The following is a 6993-nucleotide window of genomic DNA, read 5'->3' as shown; positions in this document are numbered from 1 at the left end:
CCATTTCATTAACATTTCATTATTATTTTATTAATTTCATGTGCTATCTTATACTTTTATGGGGAATAAGGATTGAATATGGGGAATGGGATGGAAGAAATTTTTAAAAGTTTGTAAAAAAATTTGAGGAATTACTATTTTTAGTAAGTTTTTGGGGTTGGGGATTGGGGACCGGCTGTGAATGCTCTTACACAATCTACTTCTGTACTGTTAAAATCGAAATATTAAAAGTTTGGTCGGTCGGTAGTTAGGTTAAAATACGGGCCTATCTATATAATCAATTATTCTGGAGCTATTTCTATGAACAATTATTTTTTAATTTGGGCAAAAATACGGGCCTATCTATATAACCAATTAATAATCATTTTAAAGCCGCAACATTAACTAATCTCTCTGCCTATTACGTTAAGCTCCTCCCTCCTCTCTTCCTCCTCCATTAGGGTTTATCCTCTTTCAAGTAAATCGAGGGGCTTCCACTGGTTTTCTCCGGTGGAAAGCCCCAACCCCTTCATTATCTATCTTTTACTCTCGTTAATTTCTTTTCAATAAAACTCAATCTTTTGGGTGTTTGTGTGTCTCTCCTCTTGGAGTATGTGGTTTGTCTCTTCTTTTGGAGTGTTTGTTATGTTTTTGTTTAATCATGATTGGGTTTATTTCGTGTTGGATCTGTTGAAAACGAGTTTATTGATATTTTTGGTGATCTACAAAAACTGTATCGAATCTGGGACGGTGGTGATTATTGCAAGAGCTCACCTTTCACAATCAAAGATTGTTCATCATTCATGGATTTACACTTTCGGCATGTCTATAGCTGGTATCCGGCATGTAGATAGCTGGGGTGCCGTCGGCAGGTCTATAGTTGGTATTCGGCATGTAGATAGCTGTGGTGCCACTTCTCCAATCTCGATTTATGCGATTGGTGTTTCTGAACATTGAGCTAACAATAGTTTTTATGTGATATGGTCAATTGCGATGTTACTGTTTCTAGAGATTTTGACGCAATTTGGATCGCTTGGGATGTCTTTGATTTCGTTTTTTGCTTCAAGATTTTTTGAATTCTATGTGTTAAACGATCGGGAAACAAATCATCTAATTGTTTTTAGCATGTTATTTGTTTTACCACCTAGTTGTATCGACAGTTGGGGGTTTGTCCCGACTGTATTATATTCAAGTTAATGAAATCTTCTTGCATTTGTCAAAAAAAAAAGCCGCAACATTAAAAGTTTGGTAAGACAGTACCTGGACCAAAATACGGGCCTATCTATATAACTAATTATTCTTGGCCTATAATTCGTTTAGTTTTATTTAATCCCCCTATTCTCCCGTTCTCCCCAAACTCCCCAAAAGTACCACGCCAATTTCTTCAATTCTAACAAAATTTTCAAAAGAGCTTCACTAGAGACTTCATCTCACTCTCCTCTCCATCCAAGACTTGCTCCCATCTCTTTCAAGGTAATATGCGAGTTTTTTTTTTGGGTATTTCTTTGTACTATTTTTGGGGCAGGCCTTAAGACAAACGTTATTTTGTCTTGAGAATTTTGGCAATACTTGTTATTGCAACTCTGTTTTTCAGGTATCTCTTCGTTTTTTGGTTTGTTACTTTCATTTTCTGATTTATTTGAGTGGAATTGTGAAAAGGTGTTTGGAATTAATCTTGTTTGTTTGTGGGTATTTGTTTGTCTGTTTAATCCTTGTGTTTTGTTTGGTTTTTGGTGTTTTTGGCGATTTTTCGTGTTACAAATGAGACGCTTCGTTGTTCGCTTTGCATACGACGAGGCAACTTGACCGATAGCATAGCGGTGGTGGCCGATGGTCGCGGTGACGGCGGTCTCTGGACGGGATCCGGTTTCAGAAAGAAAAGCGCTAATTGTGCCTTAATTGAGGGCGTAAATTGTGCCTCTTGGGCGTAAATTGTGCCTCTTTATTGAGGGCGTTAATTGTGCCTTATTTGAGGGCCTTAATTGTGTCTTAATTAAGGACATTAATATTTTATTATTATGCCTTAATTAAGAGCTTAATTGTCTCAATCATGAGTTATCATGATTGTGGGAATATTTTGATATAATTTGTTAAATATATCGATTTATTCTTGTTTCTCTTGTTTTATTTTCAGGATTCTTGGAAGAAGACCGGTTTTTCTTTTCGGACATTAAAGTTTTACTGTCTAAATTTCCCCGGTCATCTTGCATGTTCGACGGTTAGATAATAAGCTTTCTTGAATGAAAGAATTATCACGGTGAATTGCCGATTCTCGTTGAGATTTATTCTCATTTTAAAAAAAAAAAATTTGGGCCTATCTATATAAACAATTATTCTTTTTAATTTGGTTCAAAGTACGGGCCTATCTATATAACCAGTTAATCCTTTTAATTGAAATATATTACCTTTTTTTATATTTCTGACAAAAAAACTCAATCTTCTAAAATAACATTGTGAAACATGGTAATTACTTTTTTAACTAAAATATATTATCTTTTTTTAAGTTTTCCAACTAAAAAATTAATCTTGTACAATTAATACAGACATGGGTGACATATTTATACGTAAAGATGTGTGCCAAAAGTTCGTAAAGATGTGCGCCAAAAGTCTAAACGTCAAATAATAAAAAATAGAGGAAGTATTATTATATTGGTCGGGCGGTCGGTACCTGGGCCGAAGTACGGGCCTATCTATATATATAACTAATTATTCTTTTTAACTAAAATAAATTATCTTTTATATATTTTTTAGCTAAAAAACTCAATATTCTAAAATAAAATCGAGCAATATAATAATTGCCTTTTTAATCAAAACGCATTATCTTTTTTAGATTTTCAAACTAAAAAAACCGAGTTTTTACAGTTAACACGGGCGCCATATATATAAAAATATAATATCATTAAATATAATTATTAATAAATAACATGTGATATTATTCAACCAAAATACACTAATAACATTATTTTTAAATACCGGAATGATCTTACATTAAAAGAAATATTACAAATATATCATATACATAATATATTATTACACTATTTAAACCGAAAATAAAAAGTTCAATTGGTTGATCAGTTAGTTGAGTTTGGTGAATCGGTTTCTATTCGACCCACGGAGTTCTTGAATTTATAACATGTTATAGTATATTTTTTTATTATCTATTAAACCAAAACATTAAATTTAGGTTAGCATGATAGGTCGGTATTTGGTTTCATGCGTCGCTTTAAATTTTAATATGTTTTATACCATATTATTAATTAATAATAACGAAATATCAAAAGGTTGATTGGTTAGTTTATATCTGAGTTTATAGGCCTCCTTAAATTATAACATGTAAAAGAAAATATTTTAACATTCTCATTAAAATATATATATATATATTCGACCTAATTTTTAATTAGCCATATGACGGAATTAACTATGAAGAATTTATCCAAACATTTATTAAACCACATTATTTTAGGGAATTGATAAATAAGCTCCATATTTTACTATTTAAGCTCCAATTTTAAAATTTATACCATAATTACCATACTTTCTCCACATGTTTCAATCATATTGTAGGTGATAATGCATGAAAAAAGTAGAATTGGAGCTTAAATAGTAAAATTTGGAGCTTATTTATCAATTCCCTTATTTTATCATAATTTTATTTTTATAATAAAATTAGGTAAATTTAAAATATATACAATAAAATAACAAATATGTTAACCGCCCGTGCATTGCACGGGCTATAAGCTAGTAAATATATATTGTGTAAAAAGATTATGTGTGTGTGTTTCGGAATACAGCTTCTGGGCTAAGAAGCTCAGAAGCTTGTTTTCTCTTTTTTGTGGTCCGTTTGGCAAAAGTCTTGAAGTGCTTATTCCAACCAAAAAAAACCCAGCCAAAAAAGTTTGATTTCCTAGCTTTTCTTCCTACCCAGCCTTTAACGTGTTTCGGAATACAGCTTCTGGGCTTAAAAGCTCAAAAGCCTGTTTTCTCTTTTTTGTGGTCCGTTTGGCAAAAGTCTTGAAGTGCTTATTCCAGCCAAAAAAGCTTGATTTCTTAGCTTTTCTTCCTAACCAGCTTCTAACTTCTTTCTGGACCAAGTCAATAGATCTCTCTCGCTGCAAACAAGAAGCTAGTAATTGGTTGCATTATATTCTGTTTCATGCTAGATTGCTGTCGTTTTTTACCAGTAATTTTCTTATTTTTTGTTCTTGCTAAACTATTTCATGTATTAATAATAAAAGGTATCTTTTTACTTGTATTAAATAAATATAAGTATTAAATAAATGATGTATCTTTTTATTTGTATTACCTGCCGCGCGTTATTACTTTTTTCTTTTAATGCAAAGTTTAATATTTTGCACTTGTAAAATATTTCATGTATTAATAATAAAAGGTCTTATATTATAATAATTTATTTTTTAAAAGAAACAAATTATTATATTATAAAATTACGAAATTATACCAACTTATAAGTTAAGTTATCCAAACACTTGAAAAACTTATAAGACACGTTATCCAAACACTTTTAATAGCTTATAAGTCCATACCAACTTCTCACTTCTAATCCACTTCTTTACTTTAAGCAATAAGTCACTTTTTTTAAGTCCAGCCAAACGGCCTCTATAAGTTAATTTCTTACTTAGGTCTAAAAAGTTGAAAATATTTATTTTGTTAATCACTTGTTTTTATTTTTAAAATTGTACTTTATAAAAAAGTGAAAAATCCAGCTGTAACTATATTATAAATTTACATTCTTTCGTCAGTACCATTTTTTTTTAAGACTTTACACTCATAAATCCACTCGATGAACTCTGATGAAAGACCATTACATAACATTATGCCATGCTCATGTATAGTATTTCACTACTAGTAATAACTCTTATTTCATAGTTATCCTTATTTATTGTATATATCTACAATCAAACGTTACAAAAGGTATCTGTCAAAAAAAAAACGTTACAAAAGATATATAAAATACGGGGCATGTAAAATGGGACCTTCCAAGGATAGTCATTAATACATGTGCAACAATCTTAAATGTCTAATAAATCAAAATAGAGTGAGTACATTCTTTTACAAGGAAACTTCAACTTTTTTCCAGAAATGTATTTCATTTGTAATAAATCTTTTGACCTCCTTCACATATTTATCATTCTAGTTGGCAGCGTTGCTCATTATTTTTCCTTCAATATCCATTAAGCACAAATCCAAAATGCATATCTCATATACATTGGAGTAAGTGACAAAAAAAATCAAGAAACATTTATGATACATGGAGCACACAAAAATGTTGGAGTATTGGAGTACAAAATTGGATAAAAATATAATCTAGTCATCGAAATTTTATTTTATTTATTTAACAATATTGTAGACATCCGACAACCTGCGAATTATGTTCTTACAACATAAACATTGTGATCAAAAGGTAAAACAATTATTTTTATAAATAGTAGAACACTATGTTCTACAATATAACTCATAAACTAAACAATAATCTTAATACTTGTTAAAGTTAAAGGATATTGATGATTAATTGATAATTATGTTTAATATTACTAAGAAATGATAAATTATATATATTTGGATAATCATTAATAATAATCAAAGATATCATTTAAATTCACTAATTTTGTTTGACCGTCTTTGTAATATTTGAATATTTTATTTATTCATTTTTAATTGCTACATTTGAATTCATTAATTTTATTTGACCGTAATAAATTGATATTATGGTGAGATATTACATAAAGTAGTGATAGAATCCTTTAAATTGAATTGATTGATGTCATAAATTTTTTAAATGATTTAAATGTTAATTGTGCCTCGATTAAGGCGAATTGTACCATTCATGGGTGGCCATAATTGATGGCGTATATTTTGGCTTGTGAGAAGCAATCAAATATTTTTTTAATTATTTTAGTGTCTAACCAAAGATCCTTCTTTGGTTAGACTTTATTTTATTTTTCAACTTCAGAAATATAGACATGTACTTCTAAAAGTACTTTATTATTGGATATATTATCCTTTATAATTTTTTTTATTTATATAATTTTGTATATGAACATATGTTCTTCTTTTTTCGTGTGTGTTTTGCAGGATCCTTGGAAAGTGTTAAAGGGGTATTTTCCTATCAGACATTAAAGTATTATTATTTAAACGTCCGGAGATATCTTTGCATGTCTTTCGGTTAGATGATAATCTTTTTTGAATGAATGAAATCCCTTGTAGCGGCTTATTGTATCTTGAGATACAACTTATCTGCGAGTATGTAGACTCTGACAAAAAAAAGTAATAAAATTATGACATGTACTCCAATGCTCCAATGTTTGTGTGTACTCCATAGAAATTGACCCGAAGAGGTCCTAAATTTTTACAGAGTCACAAGAAGCCCAGTGGAATACTAATTTCTACCTCTTTCTAAATATAAAGTAAAGAACTTGTTTGAAAAACCCATTGAAGATGCTCTAACAACCCCGTACTAACGCAATATTTCCACAAAATTAATAATATATGTATGATTAACTAACACCAACTTCCTAATAAGTAATTATATATTTTTGATAAACAAACACAAAAGCCTTATGGAATTAATAACAAATTTTCAATAAAAAAAACACAAAAGCTTCACAGATTTAATAATATATTTATGACGAGCTAACAAAAAATCCCCACAAATTAAAAATACAATTCACTGAAAAATATAACAAGAATCATAAATTTGAGTATAATTACCTTAAGAAAATAGAGTTTAAATCGTCAATGGGTTAATACTCTATTTCATCACAATTTTCGATCACAACTTTCAAATGGCCTACCAAATGAAAAAAACTTAAATAATTAAGTATCTAATTAAAAACTTACAATTACGAGATTAAGTTTATAAAAACTTCTAGTACTGTTAAGTAATGTTTAACTTTAACAGTAAATGTTGACTATTAGATTGTGTTTGCCACGTTGCCCCCATGTCCGATTGATTTTCAACTCGTCCTAGTATTAACCCAACCCATTCACATATTACCC

The sequence above is a fragment of the Daucus carota genome, chromosome 7, assembly GCF_001625215.2.
Source record: "Daucus carota subsp. sativus chromosome 7, DH1 v3.0, whole genome shotgun sequence".
NCBI classification, from domain to species: domain Eukaryota; kingdom Viridiplantae; phylum Streptophyta; class Magnoliopsida; order Apiales; family Apiaceae; genus Daucus; species Daucus carota.
The sequence above is the reverse complement of the archived record's forward strand: the minus strand, read 5'-3'. Positions refer to the sequence as shown.